We start from the raw sequence: 27,554 nt of genomic DNA, 5'->3' as shown, positions 1-27,554 counted from the left end.
ACAGTCCCTGCTACACCAGAAAAGACCCTAGTAACTATAAACTACAGAGTTTAAGTTTAAAAAAGAGAAATACTCACCAACCAATCATTTACCTGCTCCCTGGTGACGTCACACTCTGATTACTTTTTACCTCTCTCCTCTGCTGTTGATTTGGTGGGCCTCTGCTGAACCCGCCAGTTTTAAGTGCCGCCGGTCGCACTGCTGCTCTCCCACAGGTCCAAGCTCTCTGACCTCGCCTCTGCTGAACCCGCCGGTTTTAAGTGCCGCCGGTCGCGCTGCTGCTCTCCCACAGGTCCAAGCTCTCTGACCTCGCCTCTGCTGAACCCGCCGGTTTTAAGTGCCGCCGGTCGCGCTGCTGCTCTCCCACAGGTCCAAGCTCTCTGACCTCGCCTCTGCTGAACCCGCCGGTTTTAAGTGCCGCCGGTCGCGCTGCTGCTCTCCCACAGGTCCAAGCTCTCTGATGATCCCAGAGGGTTGGCGGACCGTGAATGATGTGGAAAAGGTTGATCTGGAATTCTATTTCAAATTAAACTCTGAGCTAGACAAGGGATCACATGGTCAAAAATCAAAAAAGGCAAATGGCTCCTTTCATACAGAATGATCAACGCTTGGAATGGATCCCAGACCCTGGAATCATTGAAACATTAGATGCAGCAATATGGGGAGCGTCGGCTCTTCCCACACAGATGAATTAAGATGGTTGGAGTGGAGCTTCCTCATTAAATATTTTGTGATCCTGTGTGAATACAGGAATTGTTCTCCATGGAATTGCAGAATTACACCAATCCTTTGACCCATTTATAAACTCTGCTACTTACCGGGCTCATTTTATCCTCATCTTAATACTGGAACATGAAACACTTTCCATTGAAGCACTCACTCGGTATTAGTATTAAACACTCCCAGGTCAGATACAGCTCGGGAAACTGCAGATTAATGTTCCCTCGACAGTGCGTCCAACCTCAGACAGTCATTTCTCCCGCTGGCCATCCTGTGATCTCCCCTCCCTGTAGGCAAGCACCCAGCCGTCATTCCCTAACCAGAGTGTGTGGAGCCCCAGTGCCATCCCACCACACCGTTTAGTACTGCAAGCACTTACCTTACACTGTTGTGATGTGACAGTGAATAGAAACTCAAATCAGTCGTCCTTCACACCAGACATCAGACACATGACCACACACTGATGGAGAAAAGAGTGATGAGATTAGTGAACTCAATTTCAAAAAGTGTAAACAAACTAGATGCATGAAATTAAGTAAGAGGAGAAAGGCTGTCTGGGGCTCGGGATCGGGTCTCGATTGGAGAATTCTCTACTATACCACTACCCAAAGAACACAAGAAATAGGAGGAGTCGGCCAGACGGCCCCTCGAGCCTACTCCACCATTCCATAAGATCACGGATGAACTTCTACCACAACGCCATTCCCCACCCTGTCCGCATATCCCTCGATTGTCTTCGTGCCCAAAAGATCTATAACTTTTTTTTGCTAATTTTCTCCTCGCTCATCTCCTGAAGACACCAGCTCCTGCGGAGGCACAATCCCAGGAATTCTTACCATCCTTCTATACCTCCGGGCTATTGCTCTTCAGACTTATAGAATGATACAGCATAGGAGGCCATTCTGCCCATCATGTGTCTGACGGCTATGAAAAAGTCCCACTCCCCGGCTCTTTCCCCACAACCCTGTAAATTTCTCCCCTTTCTAGTATTTCTCCAATTCCCTTTTGAAAGTTACTATTGAATCTGCTTCCACCGCCCTTTCAGGCAGCGCGTTCCAGATCATAACACGTTCCATAAAAAAATGTCATGTTGCCTCCGGTTCTTTTGCAAATTACCTTAAATCTGTGTCCTCTGGTTACCAACCCTCCTGCCACTGGAAACAGTTCCTCCTTATTTAGTCTATCAAAACCATTCCAGATTTTGAACCTCTATCAAATCTCCCCTTAATATTCTGTGCTCTAAGGAGAACAGTCCCAGCTGCCCTTGTCTCTCTCGATAACATTCCTGGGACCATTCCAGTAACTCTCCTCCGCACCTTCTCCAAGGCCTTGACATCCTTCCTAAAGTGCGGGGCCCAGAATTGGACACAAGACTCCAGCTGGGGCCTAACCATCACTTCCTTGCCTTTGCACTCTGTCTCTATTTATAAAGCCCAGGATCCCTTATGCTTTTTTTTTAATAAAAACAGCCTTCTCAACTTGTTCTGTCACCTTCAAAGGTTTGTGTACATAGAAGATAGGAGCAGGAGTCGGCCATTCGGCCCCTCAAGCCTGCTCCGCCATTCAGTGAGATCATGGCTGATCATCCAAATTCAGTGCCCTGTCCCTGCCTTCTCCCCATAGCCCTTGATCCCTTTAGCCTTAAGAAATATATCCAACTCCTCCTTGAATATATTTAATGAATTGGCCTCCACTGCCTTCTGTGGTAGAGAATTCCACAGGTTCACCACTCTCTGGGTGAAGAAATTCCTCCTCATCTCTGTCCTAAATGGCTTACCTCTTATCCTTAGACTGTGACCCCTGGTTCTGGGCTCCCCGCCATCGGGAACATCCTTCCTGCATCTAGTCTATCCAGGCCTGACAGAATTTTATACGTTTCGATGAGATCCCCTCAGTCTTCTAAACTCCAGCGAGTATAAGCCCAATCGACCCAATCTCTCCTCATACGTCATTCCTGCCATCCCAGGTATCAGCCTGGTGAATCTTCGTTGCACTCCTTCCATGGCAAGAACATCCTTCCTCAGATAAGGCGACCAAAACTGCACACAATACTCAAGGTGTGGTCTCACCAAGGCCCTGTACAACTGCAACAAGACATCCTTGTTCCTGTACTCAAACCCTCTCGCTATGAAGGCCAACATACCATTTGCCTTCTTAACCGCCTGCTGCACCTGCATGCTTACCTTCAGCGACTGGTGCACAAGGACACCCAGGTCTCGTTGCACTTCCCCTTCTCCCAATCTATTGCCATTCAGATAATAATCTGCCTTCCTGTTTCTGCCACCAAAGTGGATAACCTCACATTTATCCACGTTATATTGCATCTGCCATGCTTCTGCCCAATCACCCAACCTGTCGAAATCATCCTGGAGTTTCTCGGCATCCTCCTCACAGCACACACGCCCACCCAGCTTTGTGTCGTCTGCAAATTTGGAGATATTACATCTAGTTCCCTTGTCTAGATCATTAATATATATTGTGAATAGCTGGGGTCCAAGGGCCGATCCCTGCGGTACCCCACTAGTCACTGCCTGCCACTCGGAAAAAGACCCGTTTATTCCAACTCTGCTTCCTGTCTGCCAACCAGTTCTCTATCCAAGTCAGTACCTTGCCCCCAATCCCATGTGCCTTAACTTTACACGCTAATCTCTTATGCGGGACCTTATCGAAAGCCTTCTGAAAGTCCAAATACACCACATCCACTGGTTCTCCCTTATCTATTTTACCAGTTACATCCTCAAAAAATTCCAGTAGATTAGTCAAGTACGATTTACCTTTTGTGAATCCATGTTGATTTTGTCCGATCCTGTCACTGTTTTCCAAGTGCTCTGCTATTACATCTTTTATAATGGACTCTAGCATTTACCCCACTACCGATGTCAGGCTTACCGGTCTGTAATTCCCCGTTTTCTCTCTACCACCTTTTTTGAATGGTGGGGTAACGTTAGCTACCCTCCAATCCATGGGTACTGTTCCAGATTCCATCGAATGTTGGAAGATGATCAGCAATGCATCTACTATTTCTAGGGCTCTGTAGCTATCATACTGCTAGTTACACCCTTTTTTCCTACTGCCATTGTTATCTTTAATTTGTACAGCTACTCCATCTTCTCATCTTCCCTCCCAAATGTGTTAGATCCTGCAACGGTTAGTTGCCAGTCCTGTTCTCTATGTAGTCATGGTTCAGTCACTAATTGTGACCATCTTCAAGACATTAAATAAATTTAAAACGGAGATAGTTTCCTAGTTGATAAGGGAATAAGGGGTTACGGGGAGAGGGCAGGGAAGTGGACGTGAGTCTAAGTTCGGATCAGCCATGATCCTATTGAATGGTGGAGCAGGCCCGAGGGGCCGTATGGCCTACTCCTGCTCCTACTTATGTTCTTATGTTAAAGGTGGCAAGTCCGATTGCGGTAATTACAGGAGTCTCCCTGCTGTCTGCCACAGGGAAAGTCATCGCAAGAATCCTCCTCAATCGCCTTCTCCCAGTGGCCGAAGAGCTCCTCCCAGAGTCACAATGCGGATTCCGCCCACTAAGGGGCACAATGGACATGATCTTCACCGCACGTCAATTACAAGAGAAATGCAGGGAACAGCACCAACCACTGTACATGGCCTTCTTTGATCTCACAAAGGCCTTCGACACTGTCAACCGTGAGGGATTATGGAGTGTCCTCCTCAAATTCGGCTGCCCTCAAAAGTTTGTCACCATCCTCCGCCTGCTTCACGACGACATGCAAGCCGTGATCCCAATCAACGGTTCCACCAGACCCAATTCACGTATGGACAGGGGTCAAGCAAGGCTGTGTCATCGCACCAACGCTCTGCTCGATCTTCCTTGCTGCAATGCTCCATCTCAACCTCAGTAAGCTCTCCACTGGAATGGAGCTAATTTACAGAACAAATGGGAAACTGTTCAACCTCCGTCGCCTCCAGTCCAGATCCAAGGTCGTCCCATCCTCTGTCATCAAATTACAGTATGCAGACAACGCTTGCGTCTGCGCTCAATCACAGGTCGAACTCCAAACCATCGTCAACACGGTCACCGAAGCGTATGAGCATGGGCCTTACACTAAACATCTGTAAGACAAAGGTCCACTACCAACCTGCCCCCGTATTATCAAAATCCATGACAAGACCTTGGACAACGTGGGCCACTTTCCACACCTCGGGAGCCTACTGTCGACGACAAAGTCCAACACCGCCTTCAGTGTGCCAGTGCAGCCTTCGGTCGCCTGAGGAAGTGTTTGAAGACTAGCACATCAAACCTGGCACTAAGCTCATGGTCTACAGAGCAGCAGTGATACCCGCCCTGCTGTATGCCTCAGAGACATGGACCATGTACAGCAGGCACCTCAAAGCACTGGAGAGGTACCACCAACGCTGCCTCCGCAATATCCTGCAAATCCATTGGCAGGATAGAGGCACCAACGTCAGTGTTCTCGCTCAGGCCAACATCCCCAGCATCGAAGCTTTGACCACGCTCAATCAGCTCCGATGGACGGGTCACATTGTCCGCATGCCCGATACGAGACTCCCAAAACAAGCGCTCTACTCGGAACTCCGGCACGGCAAGAGCGCCCCAGGTGGGCAGAGGAAACGCTTCAAGGACACCCTCAAAGCCTCCTTGAAAAAGTGCAACATCCCCACCGACACCTGGGAATCCCTGGCCCAAGACCGCACAAAGTGGAGGAGAAGCATCCGGGAAGGCGCCGAACACCTCGAGTCTCTTCGCCGGGAGCAAGCGGAAACCAAGCGCAGGCAGCGCAAGGAGCGCACGTCAACCCAAGCACCCCACCCACCTGCCCCTTCAACCACCATCTGCCTCACCTGTGACAGAGACTGTAGGTCCCGCATCGGACTCATCAGTCACCTGAGAACTCATTTTTAATGTGGAAGCAAGTCATCCTCGGTTCCGCCTAAGATGGAGGAAGCTATATACAGTGGCTGTGGAAGGTCCACACTTAAATGTATCTCAGACTTCTTACTTTGGGTGGTCTGGCTGGTGACAGGAGGGGCACTGCTGTGCATAGATGCCAAATTCACTAAGGAATTTTCACTTTTCATAAAAATATCCAGATCCCAACACTGGTCATATCTTATAACATCTCAGCCTGCTAGCCGGTCCCTCAACATGTTTACCCAATGACATGCTTTGTGCTTTCACAATTAGTAGTCTGACAGGCAATGGGGAGGTTTTCCTCAGCAGTAAAGCAAGTACAAGCCGATATCAAAATTAACACAAGGTTTTTACAATTACATTAAACAAAAGGGGCAGGTGGTCAAGGGTAACGTGGGCCCTTTGCAAACAGGTGCAGGTAATATTGCAAATGAAACTAAGGAAATGGCAGCCATGTTGAACTCACAGGAGGAGGAGGAGGATAATATACCCGACATTCCAGGGAAACCAATAATGAATCAAGGACTGGCACTCACTAAAGTAACAAAAAAGTATTTGAAAAATTATGGCACTAAAGACTGACAAATCCCCAGAGCCTGATGTTTCCATCGGAAGGTTTCAAAGGCGAGGAAATTACAGCTGCTTTAGCCATAATCTGTCAAAGCGCTCGCGATTCAGTAATTATCCCTTTAGATTAGAAAATTGCAAATGTAACTCCATTATTTAAGAAAGGAGAGAGAGAAACCAGGAAATTATAGACCGGTTAGTCTAACATCTACTGTAGGAAATGTATTGAAATCTGTAATGAAGGACAGAGTGACTGAGCACTTCAGAGAAACTGAAGTGATTGGAGTGCCAAGATGGATTTATTAAGGGTAGGTCATGTCCAATGCACCCAACTGAGTATTTTGAGGAAGTAACTAAAGCAGTAGACAAGAGAATGGCTATGGATATAGTTTACATGGACTTCCAGAAGGCATTCAATAAGGCTCCACATAAGAGAACATAGCTAAAATCAAAGCTCATGGAATTCAAGGCAAATTATTGACCTGGTTGGCAGATTGGTTAGGCAGTAGAATAGGCAGTAGAAGGCAGCGTGTAGGGCAATGGGTAGGTACTCGAATTAGAAGGAAGTCCCACAAGAATCTGTGCTTAATAAATAGAGCGCCACATGTCCAAGTATGCTCAAGGGTGGTACAAGTGTGGAACTCACTCCCACAAAAAGCAGCAGGTGCGAGGTCAATTCATCATTTTAAATCGGAGTTCAATAGAATTTTGCCAGCCAAGGTTAATTAAGGCATATGGAGCTAGGATGCAGATCATCTGTGACCTCACTGAACGGTGGAACAGGCTCGCGAGGGGCTGAATGGCCTCCTCCTGTTCCTGTGTAACAGGCTCGAGGGGCTGAATGGCCTCCTCCTGTTCATGTGTAACAGGCTCGAGGGGCTGAATGGCCTCCTCCTGTTCATGTGTAACAGGCTCGAGGGGCTGAATGGCCTCCTCCTGTTCCTGTGTAACAGGCTCGAGGTGCTGAATGGCCTCCTGTTCCTGAGTAACAGGCTCGAGGGGGCTGAATAGCCTCCTCCTGTTCCTGTGTAACAGGCTAGAGGTGCTGAATGGCCTCCTGTTCCTGAGTAACAGGCTCGAGGGGCTGAATAGCCTCCTCCTGTTCAACAGGCTCGAGGGGCTGAATAGCCTCTTCCTTAGTTCTCTGCACAGATGCTGAGCAATGTTCCTGTTTAACTGCGTGGCCGCACAGCTGTCTGAAGCTCCTGAGCAGGCCACTTGCCAGTTTCTCAATGGAAAAACTACGCATGCACGGGTGTTTGAACGAGCCGCGCAGCTCCTTAAAGGGGCCGCACACCCAAAAAAATATTCGAGGGAGCACTGATGCTGAAAGTTTCCAGTATTTTCTGCTCTCGTACCCTGGTCAATATGTTGGATGCTCTTTCTGGCTTTTAATGTCCATTCAAACCTGTACTTTAATTATGACCTAACCAATGTTCTGTACAAATGCATCGTGACTTCTTGTATTGAGGAAACTCTTGTATTCAATGCCCTCATTTATAAAACCCAACCAGCCTATTGGCCTTTTTTTATAAGTGGCTTTTATCCACCTGCTCTCACAATTTCAGCTCAAAAATCTTCAGGCACTTTAATGTAATTCATTGGATGGGACTTACTTTGAAATATTTTTGAGATGTGATAAGGTGTGACATGTGCCTTGTGCATGAAACACAAAAAGTTAGCATGCAGGTACAGCAAGTAATCAAAAAACAAATGGAATGTTGGCCTTTATTGCAAGGGGTTGGAGTATAAAAGCAGGGAAGTCCTGCTACAACTGTACAGGGCGTTGGCGAGACCACATCATGAGTACTGTGTACAGTTTTGGTCTCGTTATTTAAGGAAGGATATACTTGCATTGGAGGCAGTTCAGAGACAATTCACTCGGTTAATTCCAGAGATGAGGGGGTTGATTTATGAGGAAAGGTTGAGCAGGTTGGGCCTATACTCATTGGAATTTAGAAGAATGAGAGGTGATCTTATTGAAACATATAAGATACTGAGGGGGCTCGACAAGGTAGATGCAGAGAGGATGTTTCCCCTCGTGGGGGAAATCTAGAACTCGGGGGCAGAGTCTCAGAATAAAGGGTCGCCCTTTTAGAACTGAGATGAGGAGGAATTTCTTCTCCGAGGGTTGTGAATCTGTGGAATTCTCTGCCCCAGAGAGCTGTGGAGGCTGGGTCATTAAATACATTTAAAGTGGAGATTGACAGATTTTTGCAAGATAAGGGAGTGAAGGGTCATGGGGAGCAGGCAGGGAAGTGGCTTTGAGCCCAAGATCAGCCATGATCTTATTGAATGGCGGAGCAGGCTCGAGGGGCCAAGTGGCCCATTCCTGCTCCTATTTATGTTTTTATAAATGCAGCAGAAGCAGACACAACAAATGTGTAAGACAACTAAATGTGTTTGGAGAGCAAAAGGATTGAAGGATAAGGTGGATATGGGGATCTCATTGAAACTTATAAAATTCTAACAGGACTGGACAGACTGGATGCAGGAAGGATGTTCCCAATGGTCGGGGAGTCCAGAACCAGGGGTCACAGTCTAAAGATAAGGGGTAAGCCATTTAGGACAGAGATGAGGAGGAATTTCTTCACCCAGAGTGTGGTGAACCTGTGGAATTCTCTACCACAGAAGGCAGTTGAGGCCAATTCATTAAATATATTCAAGAAGGAGTTAGATATATTTCTTAAGGCTAAAGGGATCAAGGGATATGGGGAGAAGGCAGGGACAGGGTACTGAGTTTGGATGATCAGCCATGATCTCATTAAATGGCGGAGCAGGCTCGAGGGGCCGAATGGCCGACTCCTGCTCCTATCTTCTATGTTTCTAGGTGGAGTCAATCTATCAAAAAGGAAAAAAATCTTTCTGCTTGATTCTTGTTCAGGACATGCTTATGGACGTGGGTCTGGATTTGGATCCATACCACCATTCATTGGCCTTAAAACTAATGTATAATTTGTGGAGAGATTCTTGTTAATCATTTTGATGCTTTGGTCTGAATTGCCTCCCCCTCCCAGAAGCAAAGGCAAACACTCTACGTAATCTAGTGAAGTGAGCAATCAAAACAGGTTTGTTACACAAGCTTCCCTCAAAGTTTTCTGATACAACACACTGTTCGAACACATGACATTTAACCTAATGGGAGCGAGTCTCTTACAGCCTCCCTCCACTGTGGGTTCTCTCAACCTCTCCACTGTTTTTGTATCATCACTAGTGCCTGAAATCAAATGACAAAGCACTTTTAAAACTAGCTGCTTTTCCTGTTCTGAATCCTTCCGGTTGCCTTAACGCTGCCACGCGCCTTAAAAACACCAATGCCAGCAAACTCTCAGGACTGTAGGGGATTAACAAGATGTTATTCAACCAAACACAGGGCACTTCCATACTGAACTTCACTCTACATTTTATATTAATCTGCTGTTGAAAAACCCCTGGTGATTTCCCAGTACAAAGCACATGATCTTTCAGATCACACATGACACCTTCTCCCATTGTGAATGTTTTTCTTAATGTTCTGGAGAAAACATTTAGCTGCACAAACATCAACAAGTTTTGGGGCTCCTGGTGGCTGTGTGGTTTAACACACCACTCACCGTGGTACGGAGTCATTCAGGTCAGAGTGGCCCCAGGTTCAACCCCCATGGTCTGTGCAAAATTACCTGCTCTCAACCAGCACAGCAATTGGGGTACCACAATTATCTCCTGTGCCCCTGGGTTAGAGGAGGTCGTCAGCCAGGGTTCCTGCTCCTGCCTCCCAGCCAGGGTTCCTGCTCCTGCCTCCCAGCCAGGGTTCCTGCTCCTGCCTCCCAGCCAGGGTTCCTGCTCCTGCCTCCCAGCCAGGGTTCCTGCTCCTGCCTCCCAGCCAGGGTTCCTGCTCCTGCCTCCCAGCCAGGGTTCCTGCTCCTGCCTCCCAGCCAGGGTTCCTGCTCCTGCCTCCCAGCCAGGGTTCCTGCTCCTGCCTCCCAGCCAGGGTTCCTGCTCCTGCCTCCCAGCCAGGGTTCCTGCTCCTGCCTCCCAGCCAGGGTTCCTGCTCCTGCCTCCCAGCCAGGGTTCCTGCTCCTGCCTCCCAGCCAGGGTTCCTGCTCCTGCCTCCCAGCCAGGGTCCCTGCTCCTGCCTCCCAGCCAGGGTCCCTGCTCCTGCCTCCCAGCCAGGGTCCCTGCTCCTGCCTCCCAGCCAGGGTCCCTGCTCCTGCCTCCCAGCCAGGGTTCCTGCTCCTGCCTCCCAGCCAGGGTTCCTGCTCCTGCCTCCCAGCCAGGGTTCCTGCTCCTGTCTCCCAGCCAGGGTTCCTGCTCCTGCCTCCCAGCCAGGGTCCCTGCTCCTGCCTCCCAGCCAGGGTCCCTGCTCCTGCCTCCCAGCCAGGGTCCCTGCTCCTGCCTCCCAGCCAGGGTTCCTGCTCCTGCCTCCCAGCCAGGGTTCCTGCTCCTGCCTCCCAGCCAGGGTTCCTGCTCCTGCCTCCCAGCCAGGGTTCCTGCTCCTGCCTCCCAGCCAGTGTTCCTGCTGGGATGTGTACGAGTGGATTTCAGGGGAGGAGGATCAGCATCATCTGTTGGCACTCGCTCCCTGGGCTTAAGAATGGCTAAAGTACCAGAGGGTGCCGAGCAGGAGTCAATGCCTCCAGGAGAGTGAAGGGGAAGAAATAAGAAAATGATTTTTTTTTTTTAAGTTTGTAATTTTAAGCAGCAGGCACTATTTACAGAAAATGCTTATTGGGGGCGAATTTTTCCCTCATTTGGTTGAAGGATGCCAGAGCTGGGAAATTAAATCATTTCCATTTCAGGGACCCAGCATCAAGATTAAGAACAGCCAGCTGACCGAGTTAGGGGCTAGATACAGAGTAAAGACCCCCGAGAAGTCCGTGCCCAGGCTCCCTCGTGGCTTATCTGGTTAAAGTAGTCGGCTCAGACAGTTCAATCGCCAATGACAGTGCTACCACTGGTTTCAGAGGTGACAGAATCGTTACCGATTGATATGCAGTAGCTTCTGCTGGGAGCGTTTGCATAGGAATGTCAAAAACTGACATTTTTATACAGTAGCGCTTCATTATGTAAAAAATCTCAGAGTGCTTTAGCGAGAAGAAAAAGCGGGAGAGAAAGGGGGAGCAGGAGCCGAGGCTGGGTGCAAAAGCAGAGTAGGAGGAGTTTAAGAGGCTTTAGAAAGCAGGGAGTGAGGTGGCGAAGGGGAGGGACAGAGGAAGGGAGATGGGCACGATATCTGAAAGAACCACCCACCAATGCTGCAGCAGAGGAAGCGGGGAAAAGCAGTAATCTGGTGTCAGAGGAGCGGAGGGTGCATGCAGGGATCAATGGCCGAAGGTCACGGAGAAAAGGCAGGAGGAGTCCATGGAGGGTTTTGAAACAGCGAGGGATCTTACAATCAATCTAATGGGGACTTTGGGTGAAGGAGGATCAGGCTTAGCGGTTATACCCTTCCTCCCATGGTCAAATAGTCCGCCGGCACTCAAACGACAAATGGCCATTTGAACAAAGTACTGGAAATGCATAGAAGATAGGAGCAGGAGTAGGCCATTCGGCCCCTCGAGCCCGCTCCGCCATTCAATGAGATCATGGCTGATCATCCAAATTCAGTACCCTGTCCCTGCCTTCTCCCCATACCCCTTGATCCCTTTAGCCTTAAGAAATATATCTTACTCCTTCTTGAATATATTTAATGAATTGGCCTCAACTGCCTTCTGTGGTAGAGAATTCCACAGGTTCACCACTCTCTGGGTGAAGAAATTCCTCCTCATCTCTGTCCTAAATGGCTTACCCCTTATCCTTAGACTGTGACCCCTGGTTCTGGACTCCCCGCCATCGGGAACATCCTTCCTGCATCTAGTCCGGTTAGAATTTTATAAGTTTCAATGAGATCCCCTCTCATTCTTCTAAACTCTAGCGAATAAGCCTAATCGACCCAATCTCTCCTCATACGTCATTCCTGCCATCCCAGGTATCAGTCTGGTGAATCTTCGCTGCACTCTCTCCATGGCAAGAACATCCTTCCTCAGATAAGGCGACCAAAACTGCACACAATACTCAAGGTGTGGTCTCACCAAGGCCCTGTACAACTGCAGCAAGACACCCTTGCTCCTGTATATGGAAACACACTCCAGCAGCTCAGTGTCTCCAAAGAGTTCAAGTATTCTAGATGAGGAAGATGAATATAACACACGCTGTTTTTAAACAAATCACTTGGGGTTTGACATGTTACTGCCATAAGTATTTTACATCCCCCCTGATCCAGTGGGCAAGGCTGTCCTCAACCATGATGGCACTTCTTGGATTACTGAATCCAATTAACCCCGGCATCTCTGCAACTTCAGACCCAGCTACCTGTGAGTTTGGTAGCCAGGAGTCATTAGCACAGTTACAGTTCTAAATTGATCAGAGGCATTTAAAACATTTTATTTTCAGTAACTGCCAGTCAAAACACTTGAAGACATGATCTTCTGTGCATAATTGAAGTGCTCGTTAATTCCTCGTTTCTGCTTCCTTACACAGTGCTGTCTTAACTCTGCAACGTTAGGCTGGTAGGAAAAAGAACTTTTACATTTAGCACTGTACCTGAAACAGACTAGCAAACAACCCCAGCGGTTTTTTGTTTAAATACAGAGATATTCCATTACTGTTATAACTGGAGTGTATCAATACTTTGAGTTAGCCCAGTAGGATGTTCCCCCCCAAACATGTCACAACACACCCTACATCATCACATCGAAACAGTCTGCTTCTACCTTGTGCCATCCTTTTGTAACTTTATTTAGTCCCTACACTGTGCGCAACAATGTGCCGCATCCCCAACCCAAGGAGAGTGCGCTTTACTACATCAGTGCTTCATCAGAAGCATCTGCAAAGGGATATAGACAGGCTAAGTGAGTGGGCAAACATTAGGCAGATGGAGTATAATGTGGGAAAGTGCAAGGTTATCCACTTTGGCAGGAAAAATAAAAAAGCAAATTATTTAAATGGAGAGATTACAAAATGCTGCAGTTCAGAGGGACCTGGGGGGCCTTGTGCATGAAACAGAAAAAGTTAGCATGCAGGTACAGCAAGTAATCAAAAAGGCAAATGGAATGTGGCCTTTATTGCAAGGGGGTTGGAGTATAAAAGCGGGGAAGTCTTGCTACAACTGTACAGGGTATTGGTGAGACCACACCTGGAGTACTGCGCACAGTTTTGGTCTCCTTATTTAAGGAAGGATATACTTGCATTGGAGGCAGTTCAGAGACGATTCACTAGGTTAATTCCTGCGATGAGGGGGTTGACTTATGAGGAAAGGTTGAGCAGGTTGGGCCTATACTCATTGCAGTTTAGGAGAATGAGAGATGATCTTATTGAAACATATAAGATACTGAGGGGGCTCGACAAGGTAGATGCAGAGAGGATGTTTCCCCTCGTGGGGAAATCTAGAACTCGGGGGCAGAGTCTCAGAATAAAGGGGTCGCCCTTTTAGAACTGAGATGAGGAGGAATTTCTTCTCTCAGAGGGTCGTAAATCTGTGGAATTCTCTGCCCCAGAGAGCCCTGGAGGCTGGGTCATTAAATACATTTAAGGTGGAGATAGACAGATTTTTACAAGATAAGGGAGTGAAGGGTTATGGGGAGCGGGCAGGGAAGTGGCTTTGAGCCCAAGATCAGCCATGATCTTATTGAATGGCGGAGCAGGCTCGAGGGGCCAAGTGGCCTATTCCTGCTCCTATTTATGTTCTTATTTCTCACTACAGCCATTCTATGGCCTCTACAAGCGAGTTTGTCAAGTGAGTTCCAATTAGTGTCCGCTTTGTCCTGTCCCCATGTCAAGAACAGACTTCAGACTGCCAAACACTTTTACAAAGGGCTCTTACAATCAACAGAGAGAAAACTTTCACCCCATCACTTTGGGATGGATTCTAATTCAGATTTGGGAGCTGAATAGCTAGTGTACTAATCCAATCCTGCCAGACAGGAAACTAAGTTTCACAAGTCAGAGGCAACAACAGAGGAATTCCAGAATCATAAAATGTTATAGCATAAAACAAGTCATTGGCCATTGTCTGTGCAACCTAATTTAATCCCACCCTCCTGTTCATTTGCATACCTTTCAACGTTACTCTTTTTCATGCACCATCTAATTCCCTTCCTTTTAAAAGTACAATTTGTACAGTTTAATTCTGCCACCTCGCATCCGCCAGGAAGGAAACCGATTCGGAGTGAAAATGCTGCTATACATCAGTGATGGAATAAACAGCGCCAAGATTTCCATCTGTGAGTACAGCCCAGAAGTTAGACCCGGAAATGCTCTGATTCCCGTGCCAATTCTGCCGCTCTCAAGTTACGTTCAAATTTCCTGTCAATCTCATTAGAATATACCCAAACGTAAAACCAGCCTAAACAATCAGGGCTCAAGGAAAGTGCCAAACTGGCACCATATATCACTCTAAATGTGAAAATTAAACTTTCAACTCATTCAACCATCATCTATGCACATTAGGCACACAGCTTCAGAACCTGCAATCAGGGAGGCTGTTCAAGTTTTAATGCGATTTATATTTGTGCCATAAAAAGGCATTAAAAGAAAGATGGAGGAGCTGTGGGTCTATTCTGCTTAAACGCACTACTCACTTTCGCCCAACATTCTGCAATCTTTCTGGCCACGTAATTGATTTGCGCCCCGGTTATGTGTCTCGCTGGGCACAAGTATGGAGAAAATTCAAGGCCCAATGATTACAGGTCTGAAAACTGTTACTCTTTGCTGATCAAAAGTAACACCAACATCCCCAATGTTGACAGCATGATTACTACACAATGCTTCATCAGCAAAGCCATAAGCTGGGTTTTTTTTGGAAAGGTGGTGCTCACTTTTAGCCAAGTATTTTTTGCTCATTTCTCCTACCCGCAGCCTGGAGGCGCTGTAGCTAATCATAGTACCCCAACATTGTCCCGTCTCAGACCAGCTAACTCAGCACAAACTGCAGGACAATTTGCAAAAGTCAAACTTAGCGCTCAAATCAGATTCTACCACAGAAACAGAGACACAAACAGGCAGAGCGAAGTTTATCCACTCCCACAACAAACACAAACACCTTTTTTTTTTTTTTTTATTAAAGAAAAGGAATAGCTGGGTGGCTACAAATGAAGTCCCAGACAGCGAGTCAACTAATTATAGACAGGAGGGCAAGTATGGGAAGTGCTGCTAGAACGAGTGCAAGAGCAGAGAAACACAGAAATAAAAAGGGCAAGGAGAGGAATAACCTCAGGCTGCATATCGCTCAGCCTCCTTGCATAATCCAGTTATACGCAGCCTCACGGTTTACATCACGATTCTCCAAGCTGTCTGTCCTCATGGGACCCCTGGGTGAAAACTAGGGAGCCTTCTGGGTAAAATATATAGGAATTATAACATGGAAACAGGCCGTTTAAAGTTTGAGGGATCTAGAACAAGGGGACAGAGATTATAGGCAAGAGATATATGACAGATCAGGAGAAACTTCTTTTACACACAGGTTATTAACATAGAAACATAGAAGATAGGAGCAGGAGTCGGCCATTCGGCCCCTCGAGCCTGCTCCGCCATTTAATGAGATCATGGCTGATCATCCAAATTCAGTACCCTGTCCCTGCCTTCTCCCCATATCCCTTGAGCCTTAAGAAATATATCTAACTCCTTCTTGAATATATTTAATGAATTGGCCTCAACTGCCTTCTGTGGTAGAGAATTCCACAGGTTCACCACTCTCTAGGTGAAGAAATTCCTCCTCATCTCTGTCCTAAATGGCTTACCCCTTATCCTTAGACTGTGACCCCTGGTTCTGGACTCCCCCGCCATCGGGAAAATCCTTCCTGCATCTAGTCTGTCTAGTCCTGTTAGAATTTTATAAGTTTCAATGAGATCCCCTCTCAATATTCTAAACTCCAGCGAATATAAGCCCAATCGCCCCAATCTCTCTTCATACGTCATTCTTGCCATCCCAGGTACATCCCAGCTGCACAACATACTACAGGAATTAAACTACCCGCTGTGCAGGATATCTACCCCGCGAGGTGCCGGGGGAAGGCCCTGAGAATCATCAAAGACACGAGCCATCCCAGCCACAACCTCTTCGCCCTGCTCCCGTCCAGTAAGAGATACCGAAGCATACAGTCTCGTACCAGCAGGTTTCGAAACAGCTTCTATCCCCAGGCCATAAGACTCATGAACGAATAATTTATTATTTATTACTGTTGTTTTATTTATTACAATCTTTCTATTAGTATTTTATCATTGTTATGCCATATTTATTCCAATGTTGGGGGGACTCGTAAAAATCAACATTTCATTGTGCAGCACACACGTCTGCTGCATATATATGACAAATAAAATTGAATTGAATTGAGGCATCAGTCTGGTGAATCTTCGCTGCACTCCCTCCATGGCAAGAACATCCTTCCTCAGATAAGGCGACCAAAACTGCACACAATACTCAAGGTGTGGTCTCACCAAGGCCCTGTACAACTGCAGCAAGACATCCTTGTTCCTGTACTCGAATCCTCTCGCTATGAAGGCCAACATACCATTTGCCTTCTTAACCGCCTGCTGCACCTGCATGCTTACCTTCAGCGACTGGTGCACAATGACACCCAGGTCTCGTTGCACTTCCCCTTCTCCCAATCTATTGCCGTTTAGATAATAATCTGCCTTCCTGTTTTTGCCACCAAAGTGGATAACCTCGCATTTGTCCACATTTGGACAGATGCATGTACAATCACCCAACCTGCCCAAATCATACTGGAGTTTCTCTGCACCCTCCTCACAGCACACACGCCCACCCAGCTTTGTGTCGTCTGCAAACTTGGAGATATTACATCTAGTTTAATGCAGTTAGTGATTGAAGCAGGGACCATGTTAATAGGCTAGGTAGGTGGTATATAGGGGAATGGAGCAGGCATATAGGATTAGGACTACTGCTCAGACTGGCAAGGTTCATGGGTCAGAATCACAAGTTGGACACCCACTCAATAAACTCCCTGTATATAAACTGTTTACAATAATTCCTGGAGGACTCAGATACTGTACATCGCTTTTACACCAATGGAAAGAGTTGCACATATCCATTGTAGTGATGGATGTACAACAAGTGTAATCTGCTGGGGTACATTGAAATCAGAGTGCAGCCTTCAAAAACTCAGTTCTGGCTGAAGACTGCAGCAGCAGGTAAGTAAGGAACAATGCTTGCATCACTCACTTGACTTGACTGCATGCTCATGAATGCCTTTGTGCCACTTTATAAGCATGTCTAACACAGGGCAGATGGCACACAGCCAAATAAGGTACCAAGGCTTGGCTTGCAGGCAGAGAGCATGTCACAATTTCTTGCAAGTCCTCCTCGATGAAACTGCGCACAGATTACTAGGTGTCCAAGGCAGGAAACCTGCCAAAAATAACTAGCTGGCTTCAAGGCAGAAAGCAGAGAGTAGGAGTAAAGGGTAGCTATTCAAAGTGGCAGAAGGTGGGTGGTGGTGTTCCACAGGATCAGCGCTGGGAACACTGTTGTTCACAATTTATATTAACGATTTAGACTTTGGAATCAAAAAACACAATTTCTAAATTTGGCGGATGACACCAAATTGAGGGAGGGGAGAAAGTCAATACTGAGGAGGACTGCAACAAATTAAAGGAGGCCATTAATAAACTATTAAGGATGTACTTGCCATAGAGGGAGGGCAACAAAGGTTCACCAGACTGGTTCCGGGGATGGGGGGAATGTCCTATGAGGAGAGATTGAGTAGACTAGGCCTATATTCCCTAGAGTTTAGAAGAATGGGAGGTGATCTCATTGAAACATACAAAATTCTTACAGGGCTTGACAGGGTAGATGCAGGGAGGATGTTTCCCCCTGGCTGGGGAGTCTAGAACCAGGGGTCACAGTCTCAGGATAAGGGGTCGGCCATTTCAGACTGAGATGAGGAGAAATTTCTTCACTCAGAGGGTGGTGAACCTGTGGAACTCTCTACCCCAGAGGGCTGTGAGGAGGCCAAGTCATTGACTATATTCAAGATAGAGATCGATAGATTTTTGAATATTAAGGGTATCTAGGGATATGGGGATAGTGCAGGAAAGTGGAGATGAGGTAGATGATCAGTCATGATCTTATTTAATGGCGGAGCAGGCCCGAGGGGCCAAATGGCCGACTCCTGCTCCTATTTCTTATGTTATGATGCAGTGGGTGGCAGAGCTGTCTCATTGCCTCTTTGGTGATGCACACTCTTATACACGTCTCCTCACTACGGCCCTCATATGGCCCATGTAAATGTCCTGAAACGCGACCTGACTCTCCTTTGCGCCATGCTCCTCCTCCTCCTCCATGATAAAGGCATAAGGTTATGCCCATTGATAATGCCATATCTGCTCCTGGGAAGGTCTCACAGCGAGTCAGGCTGGAAGGGGGAAATTTGCCACTTGTCTCAGACTGTTAAAAGCAAGACCAGGAGAGTGCGGACAGAATGGGGAAAACAATTAAAAAGATTGCAAAAAAGTGGTTCCCAGCTGCAGAAATCACATGAAACTCTTCAGACTCAAACTCCTCACTTCTGCCTGTCTCAGGTGTGTTTTATACATCTGCCTAAATGGTCCCAAATGCTTTGAGAGTGCAAAAGCAGGAAACTCGTGAACTGCCGCGCCACTGGCCCTTGTACATTGACGAGGTCACTCTGACTCAGCGGGCAAATCGCAGGAAAGGCCAGGAAATACAAGGGGAGAATTGATTTGGGGGCAGAAAAGATGTGTCAACTGCTTCCGCCCATTTTCCTTCCATAGCTACGTGCCGATTGTGCACTGAAATCCCCTCCCACAGTATAAACCCATTGCAGACTTACTGCATAGAACTGTGACCATGGTGCATTGCCTCTGCTCACCCACCTTGTACATTCAGCCACCGTTGACAGATCCCTGAGGAATTACAGAAGTAACGGAGCGGAAGCGGGAAATAAAGCCATTGCCAGAGATTCTCTGGATAGTTTAAGTGTGGAACCAAGCAAAGCCAAGATAACTGAGCTGGACGATGGAAAAGAATGATGGTGTAATCCACCGTGTCAAAGGCAACAGAGAGAGGCCAAGGAGGAAGAGGAGGGATAATGTCCACGGTCACAGAGGATGTCTTTGTGACTGTGGTTCAGGTGTATACGCCCTTTGCACACTCGCTGTATACGCCCTTTGCACACTCGCTGTATACGCCCTTTGCACACTCGCTGTATTAGGATCACATACACACACCGTTTACTCATTGTATATATACCTCATACGCTCAGTTTATAAATATATACACATCCTTTACTCACATATATACACACACACATACACCCTTTACTGTGTGAATATATATACTCTTTACTGACTGCACATATACCCAAGACAATCAGTTTGTATATACACACATTCTATACTCACTATGAATGAATAAATATATAAAACGTTTACTCACTGTTTGTGTACATAATCCCCCTGTCCCTGGGGTGGGGGGCGGGCCCAGTCCCCTGTCCCTGGGGTGGGGGGCGGGCCCAGTCCCCTGTCCCTGTCTCCGGGGTGGGGGGCGGGCCCAGTCCCCTGTCCCTGTCTCCGGGGTGGGGGGCGGGCCCAGTCCCCTGTCCCTGTCTCCGGGGTGGGGGGCGGGCCCAGTCCCCTGTCCCTGTCTCCGGGGTGGGGGGCGGGCCCAGTCCCCTGTCCCTGTCTCCGGGGCGGGCCCAGTCCCCTGTCTCCGGGGTGGGGGGCGGGCCCAGTCCCCTGTCCCTGTCTCCGGGGTGGGGGGCGGGCCCAGTCCCCTGTCCCTGTCTCCGGGGTGGGGGGCGGGCCCAGTCCCCTGTCCCTGTCTCCGGGGTGGGGGGCGGGCCCAGTCCCCTGTCCCTGTCCCCGGGGTGGGGGGCGGGCCCAGTCCCCTGTCCCCGGGGTGGGGGGCGGGCCCTGTCCCCTGGGCGTGGGGGGGGGCGGGCCCTGTCCCCTGGGCGTGGGGGGGGCGGGCCCCTGTCCCCTGGGCGTGGGGGGGCGGCCCCTGTCCCCTGGGCGTGGGGGGGGCGGCCCCTGTCCCCTGGGCGTGGGGGGGCGGCCCCTGTCCCCTGGGCGTGGGGGGGCGGCCCCTGTCCCCTGGGCGTGGGGGGGCGGCCCCTGTCCCCTGGGCGTGGGGGGGCGGCCCCTGTCCCCTGGGCGTGGGGGGGCGGCCCCTGTCCCCTGGGCGTGGGGGGGGCGGCCCCTGTCCCCTGGGCGTGGGGGGGCGGCCCCTGTCCCCTGGGCGTGGGGGGGCGGCCCCTGTCCCCTGGGCGTGGGGGGGCGGCCCCTGTCCCCTGGGCGTGGGGGGGCGGCCCCTGTCCCCTGGGCGTGGGGGGGCGGCCCCTGTCCCCTGGGCGTGGGGGGGCGGCCCCTGTCCCCTGGGCGTGGGGGGGCGGCCCCTGTCCCCTGGGCGTGGGGGGGCGGCCCCTGTCCCCTGGGTGTGGGGGGGCGGCCCCTGTCCCCTGGGTGTGGGGGGGCGGCCCCTGTCCCCTGGGTGTGGGGGGGCGGCCCCTGTCCCCTGGGTGTGGGGGGGCGGCCCCTGTCCCCTGGGTGTGGGGGGGCGGCCCCTGTCCCCTGGGTGTGGGGGGGCGGCCCCTGTCCCCTGGGTGTGGGGGGGCGGCCCCTGTCCCCTGGGTGTGGGGGGGCGGCCCCTGTCCCCTGGGTGTGGGGGGGCGGCCCCTGTCCCCTGGGTGTGGGGGGGCGGCCCCTGTCCCCTGGGTGTGGGGGGGGCGGCCCCTGTCCCCTGGGTGTGGGGGGGCGGCCCCTGTCCCCTGGGTGTGGGGGGGCGGCCCCTGTCCCCTGGGTGTGGGGGGGCGGCCCGTCCCCTGGGTGTGGGGGGGCGGCCCCTGTCCCCTGGGTGTGGGGGGGCGGCCCCTGTCCCCTGGGTGTGGGGGGGCGGCCCCTGTCCCCTGGGTGTGGGGGGGGGGGGGGGGGGGGCGGCCCCTGTCCCCTGGGTGTGGGGGGGGGGGCGGGCCCTGTCCCCTGGGTGTGGGGGGGGCGGGCCCTGTTCCCTGTCCCCGGGGTGGGGAGCGGGCCCTGTTCCCTGTCCCCGGGGTGGGGAGCGGGCCCTGTCCCCTGTCCCCGGGGTGGGGAGCGGGCCCGGTCGCCTGTCCCCGGGGTGGGGAGCGGGCCCTGTCCCCGGGGTGGGGAGCGGGCCCTGTCCCCTGTCCCCGGGGTGGGGAGCGGGCCCTGTCGCCTGTCCCCGGGGTGGGGAGCGGGCCCTGTCGCCTGTCCCCGGGGTGGGGAGCGGGCCCTGTCGCCTGTCCCCAGGGTGGGGAGCGGGCCCTGTCCCCTGTCCCCAGGGTGGGGAGCGGGCCCTGTCCCTGACCCCGGGGTGGGGAGCGGGCCCTGTCCCTGGCCCCGGGGTGGGGAGCGGGCCCTGTCGCCTGTCCCTGGGGTGGGGAGCGGGCCCTGTCGCCTGTCCCCGGGGTGGGGAGCGGGCCCTGTCCCTGGCCCCGGGGTGGGGAGCGGGCCCTGTCGCCTGTCCCTGGGGTGGGGAGCGGGCCCTGTCGCCTGTCCCTGGGGTGGGGAGCGGGCCCTGTCGCCTGTCCCTGGGGTGGGGAGCGGGCCCTGTCGCCTGTCCCCGGGGTGGGGAGCGGGCCCTGTCCCTGGCCCCGGGGTGGGGAGCGGGCCCTGTCGCCTGTCCCTGGGGTGGGGAGCGGGCCCTGTCGCCTGTCCCTGGGGTGGGGAGCGGGCCCTGTCGCCTGTCCCTGGGGTGGGGAGCGGGCCCTGTCGCCTGTCCCCGGGGTGGGGAGCGGGCCCTGTCCCTGGCCCCGGGGTGGGGAGCGGGCCCTGTCCCTGGCCCCGGGGTGGGGAGCGGGCCCTGTCCCTGACCCCGGGGTGGGGAGCGGGCCCTGTCCCCTGTCCCTGGGGTGGGTAGCGGGCCCTGTCCCTGGCCCCGGGGTGGGTAGCGGGCCCTGTCCCTGGCCCCGGGGTGGGTAGCAGGCCCTGTCCCTGGGGTGGGGAGCGGGCCCTGTCCGCGTGGACTGCAGCCAGTTAATGAACCGGACTCACCTGGCTGGGCGGGCAGGGTGTCGAGCCCACAGTCCGGCTTCTCCAGCTCGCAGTCTTCACTCCCACTGCCGTTTCAGGCCCGGGATCAAAATGGCGCCGCGGCTCACCCCGCCCCACGGCCCGCGTCACCGAATAAAACCCCACCCCCCAGCCCGCGTCACCGAATAAAACCCCGCCCCCCGGCCCGCGTCACCTGACCCCGTCACCGAACCAAACCCCGCCTCCCGCCCCGCGTCACCTGACCCTGACCCCGCCCCCCGGTCCGCGTCACGTGACCCCCCCCTTCCGCGTGGCCAAAACCAGGCGAGGAGCTGAATGGGCCTCCTCCTGTTCCTGTGTAAGAGACTCGAGGGGCTGAATGGCCTCCTCCTGTTCCTGTGTAAGAGACTCGAGGGGCTGAATGGCCTCCTCCTGTTCCTGTGTAACCGGCTTGAGGGGCTGAATGGCCTCCTCCTGTTCCTGTGTAACAGGCTCGAGGGGCTGAATGGCCTCCTCCTGTTCCTGTGTAACAGGCTCGAGGGGCTGAATGGCCTCCTCCTGTTCCTGTGTAACAGGCTTGAGGGGCTGAATGGCCTCCTCCTGTTCCTGTGTAACAGGCTTGAGGGGCTGAATGGCCTCCTCCTGTTCCTGTGTAACAGGCTGGAGGGGCTGAATAGCCTCCTCCTGTTCCTGTGTAACAGGCTCCAGGGGCTGAATGGGTCTCCTGTTCCTGTGTAACAGGCTCGAGGGGCTGAATGGGCCTCCTCCTGTTCCTGTGTAACAAGCTCGAGGGGCTGAACGGCCTCCTCCTGTTCCTGTGTAACCGGCTCGAGGGGCTGAATGGCCTCCTGTTCGTGTCTAACAGGCTCGAGGGGCTGAACGGCCTCCTCCTGTTCGTGTCCAAAAGGCTCGAGGGGCTGAACGGCCTCCACCTGTTCCTGTGTAACAGGCTTGAGGGGCTGAATGGCCTCCTCCTGTTCCTGTGTAACAGGCTGGAGGGGCTGAATAGCCTCCTCCTGTTCCTGTGTAACAGGCTCCAGGGGCTGAATGGGTCTCCTGTTCCTGTGTAACAGGCTCGAGGGGCTGAATGGGCCTCCTCCTGTTCCTGTGTAACAAGCTCGAGGGGCTGAACGGCCTCCTCCTGTTCCTGTGTAACAGGCTCGAGGGGCTGAATGGCCTCCTCCTGTTCCTGTGTAACAGGCTCGAGGGGCTGAATGGGCCTCCTCCTGTTCCTGTGTAACAGGCTCGAGCGGCTGAATGGGCCTCCTCCTGTTCCTGTGTAACACACTCGAGGGGCTGAACGGCCTCCTCCTGATCCTGTGTAACAGGCTCGAGGGGCTGAATGGGTCTCCTCCTGTTCCTGTGTAATAGGCTCGAGGGGCTGAATGGGCCTCCTCCTGTTCCTGTGTAACAGGCTCGAGGGGCTGAACGGCCTCCTCCTGTTCCTGTGTAACAGGCTCGAGGGGCTGAATGGCCTCCTCCTGTTCCTGTGTAACAGGCTCGAGGGGCTGAATGGCCTCCTCCTGTTCCTGTGTAACAGGCTCGAGGGGCTGAACGGCCTCCTCCTGTTCCTGTGTAACAGGCTCGAGGGGGTGGAATAGCCTCCTCCTGTTCCTGTGTAACAGGCTCGAGGGGCTGAATGACCTCCTCCTGTTCCTGTGTAACAGGCTCGAGGGGCTGAATGGCCTCCTCCTGTTCCTGTGTAACCGGCTGGAGGGGCTGAATGGCCTCCTCCTGTTCGTGTCTAACAGGCTCGAGGGGCTGAACGGCCTCCTCCTGTTCGGGTCTAACAGGCTCGAGGGGCTGAATGGGCCTCCTCCTGTTCCTGTGTAACAGGCTCGAGGGGCTGAATAGCCTCCTCCTGTTCGTGTCCAAAAGGCTCGAGGGGCTGAACGGCCTCCACCTGTTCCTGTGTAACAGGCTCGAGGGGCTGAATGGCCTCCTCCTGTTCGTGTCTAACAGGCTCGAGGGGCTGAACGGCCTCCTCCTGTTCGTGTCTAACAGGCTCGAGGGGCTGAATGGCCTCCTCCTGTTCCAGTGTAACAGGCTCGAGGAGCTGAATGGCCTCCTCCTGGTCCTGTGTAACAGGCTCGAGGGGCTAGATGGCCTCGTCCTGTTCCTGTGTAACAGGCTGGAGGGGGCTGAACGGGCCTCCTCCTGTTCCTGTGTAACAGGCTCGAGGGGCTGAACAGGCCTCCTCCTGTTCCTGTGTAACAGGCTCGAGGGGCTGAATGGCCTCCTGTTGCTGTGTAACAGGCTCGAGGGGCTGAATGGGCCTCCTCCTGTTCCAGTGTAACAGGCTCGAGGGGGCTGAATGGCCTCCTCCTGTTCCTGTGTAACAGGCTTGAGGGGGCTGAATGGCCTCCTCCTGTTCCTGTGTAACAGGCTCGAGGGGCTGAATGGGCCTCCTCCTGTTCCTGTGTAACAGGCTCGAGGGGGCTGAATGGCCTCCTCCTGTTCCTGTGTAACAGGCTCAAGGTGCTGAATGGCCGCCTCCTGTGCCTGTGTAACAGGCTCGAGGGGCTGAATGGCCTCCGCCTGTTCCTGTGTAACATACTCGAGGGGCTGAATGGCCTCCTCCTGTTTCTGCGTAACAGGCTCGAGGGGCTGAATGGCCTCCTCCTGCTCCTGTGTAACAGGCTCGAGGTGCTGAATGACCTCCTCCTGTTCCTGTGTAACAGGATCGAGGGGGCTGAATGGCCTCCTCCTGTTCCTGTGTAACAGGCTGGAGGGGGCTGAATGGCCTCCTCATGTGCCTGTGTAATAGGCTCGAGGGGCTGAATGGGCCTCCTCCTGTTCCTGTGTAACAGGCTTGAGGGGCTGAATGGCCTCCTCCTGTGCCTGTGCAATAGGCTCGAGCGGCTGAATGGACCTCCTCCTGTTCCTGTGTAACAGGCTTGAGGGGCTGAATGGCCTCCTCCTGTTCCTGTGTAACAGGCTCAAGGGGCTGAATGGCCTCCTCCTGTTCCTGTGTAACAGGCTCGAGGGGGCTGAATGGCCTCCTCCTGTTCCTGTGTAACAGGCTCGAGGGGCTGAATGGCCTCCACCTGTTCCTGTGTAACAGGCTCGAGGGGCTGAATGGCCTCCTCCTGTGCCTGTGTAACAGGCTCGAGGGGCTGAATGGCCTCCTCCTGTTCCTGTGTAACAGGCTCGAGGGGCTGAATGGCCTCCACCTGTTCCTGTGTAACAGGCTCGAGGGGCTGAATGGCCTCCTCCTGTGCCTGTGTAACAGGCTCGAGGGGCTGAATGGCCTCCTCCTGTTCCTGTGTAACAGGCTGGAGGGGCTGAATGGCCTCCTCCTGTGTAACAGGCTGGAGGGGCTGAATGGCCTCCTCCTGTGTAACAGGCTGGAGGGGCTGAATGGCCTCCTCCTGTGCCTGTGTAACAGGCTCGAGGGGCTGAATGGCCTCCTCCTGTTCCTGTGTAACATACTCGAGGGGCTGAATGGCCTCCTCCTGTTCCTGTGTAACAGGCTCGAGGGGCTGAATGGCCTCCTCCTGTGCAACAGGCTCGAGGGGCTGAACGGGCCTCCTCCTGTTCCTGTGTAACAGGCTTGAGGGCGCTGAATGGCCTCCTCCTGTTCCTGTGTAACAGGCTCGAGGGGCTGAACGGGCCTCCTCCTGTTCCTGTGTAACAGGCTGGAGGGGGCTGAATGGCCTCCTCCTGTTCCTGTGTAACAGGCTGGAGGGGGCTGAATGGCCTCCTCCTGTGCCTCTGTAATAGGCTCGAGGGGCTGAATGGGCCTCCTCCTGTTCCTGTGTAACAGGCTTGAGGGGCTGAATGGCCTCCTCCTGTTCCAGTGTAACAGGCTCGAGGGGCTGAATGGCCTCCTCCTGTTCCTGTGTAACAAGCTCAAGGGGGCTGAATGGCCTCCTCCTGTGTAACAGGCTCGAGGGGCTGAATGGCCTCCTCCTGTGCCTGTGTAACAGGCTCGAGTGGCTGAATGACCTCCTCCTGTTCCTGTGTAACAGGCTTGAGGGGGCTGAATGGCCTCCTCCAGTTCCTATGTAACAGGCTCGAGGGGCTGAATGGCCTCCTCCTGTGCCTGTGTAACAGGCTCGAGGGGCTGAATGGCCGCCTCATGTTCCTGTGTAACATATTCGAGGGGCTGAATGACCTCCTCCTGTTCCTGTGTAACAGGCTCGAGGGGCTGAATGGCCTCCTCCTGTGTAACAGGCTCGAGGGGCTGAACGGGCCTCCTCCTGTTCCTGTGTAACAGGCTCGAGGGGGCTGAATGGCCTCCTCCTGTTCCTGTGTAACAGGTTTGAGGGGCTGAACGGGCCTCCTCCTGTTCCTGTGTTACAGGCTCGAGGGGGCTGAATGGCCTCCTCCTGTTCCTGTTTAACAGGCTGGAGGGGGCTGAATGGCCTCCTCCTGTTCATGTGTAACAGGCTGGAGGGTGCTGAATGGCCTCCTCCTGTGCCTGTGTAATAGGCTCGAGGGGCTGAATGGGCCTCCTCCTGTTCCTGTGTAACAGGCTTCAGAGGCTGAATGGCCTCCTCCTGTTCCTGTGTAACAGGCTCGAGGGGCTGAACGGCCTCCTCCTGTGCCTGTGTAACAGGCTCGAGGGGCTGAATGGGCTTCCTCCTGTTCCTGTGTAACAGGCTTGAGGGGCTGAATGGCCTCCTCCTGTTCCTGTGTAACAGGCTCGAGGGGCTGAATGGCCTCCTCCTGTTCCTGTGTAACAGGCTCGAGGGGGCTAAATGGCCTTCTCCTGTTCCTGTGTAACAGGCTGGAGGGGGCCGAATGGCCTCCTCCTGTGCCTGTGTAATAGGCTCGAGGGGCTGAATGGGCCTCCTCCTGTTCCTGTGTAACAGGCTTGAGGGGCTGAATGGCCTCCTCCTGTTCCTGTGTAACAGGCTCGAGGGGCTGAACGGCCTCCTCCTGTGCCTGTGTAACAGGCTCGAGGGGCTGAATGGGCCTCCTCCTGTTCCTGTGTAACAGGCTCGAGGGGCTGAATGGCCTCCTCCTGTGCCTGTGTAACAGGCTCGAGGGGCTGAATGGCCTCCTCCTGTGCCTGTGTAACAGGCTCGAGGGGGCTGAATGGCCTCCTCCTGTTCCTGTGGAACAGGCTCGAGGGACTGAATGGCCTCCTCCTGTTCCTGTGTAACAGGCTCGAGGGGCTGAATGGCCTCCTCCCGTTCCTGTGTAACAGGCTCGAGGGGGCTGAATGGCCTCCTCCTGTTCCTGTGGAACAGGCTCGAGGGGCTGAATGGCCTCCTCCTGTTCCTGTGTAACAGGCTCGAGGGGCTGAATGGCCTCCTCCTGTTCCTGTGTAACAGGCTCGAGGGGCTGGACGGCCTCCTCCTGCTCCTGTGTAACAGGCTCGAGGGGGCTAAATGGGCCTCCTCCTGTTCCTGTGTAACAGGCTCGAGGGGCTGAA

At 52.9% G+C, this 27,554-nt stretch overlaps 1 protein-coding gene across 1 annotated transcript in view; it reads right to left on the bottom strand.

The window, feature by feature from the left end:
* LOC147091149 (E3 ubiquitin-protein ligase RNF167-like) overlaps positions 1-22,322 on the bottom strand; it is a 108,376-nt gene extending 86,054 nt beyond the window's left edge. The window contains 2 exon segments of the mRNA XM_085977618.1: positions 1,100-1,180; positions 22,193-22,322. The gene's annotated coding sequence lies outside the window, so the exon portion shown is untranslated.
* Positions 22,323-27,554: the final 5,232 nt, after the last annotated feature.

The sequence above is a fragment of the Somniosus microcephalus genome, unplaced genomic scaffold (genome assembly GCF_052327205.1).
Source record: "Somniosus microcephalus isolate GS21.2 unplaced genomic scaffold, FLI_Smic_1.0 unresolved_chr4, whole genome shotgun sequence".
NCBI classification, from domain to species: domain Eukaryota; kingdom Metazoa; phylum Chordata; class Chondrichthyes; order Squaliformes; family Somniosidae; genus Somniosus; species Somniosus microcephalus.
Note: the sequence above shows the minus strand (reverse complement) of the source record. Positions and strands in the feature narration are given on the sequence as shown.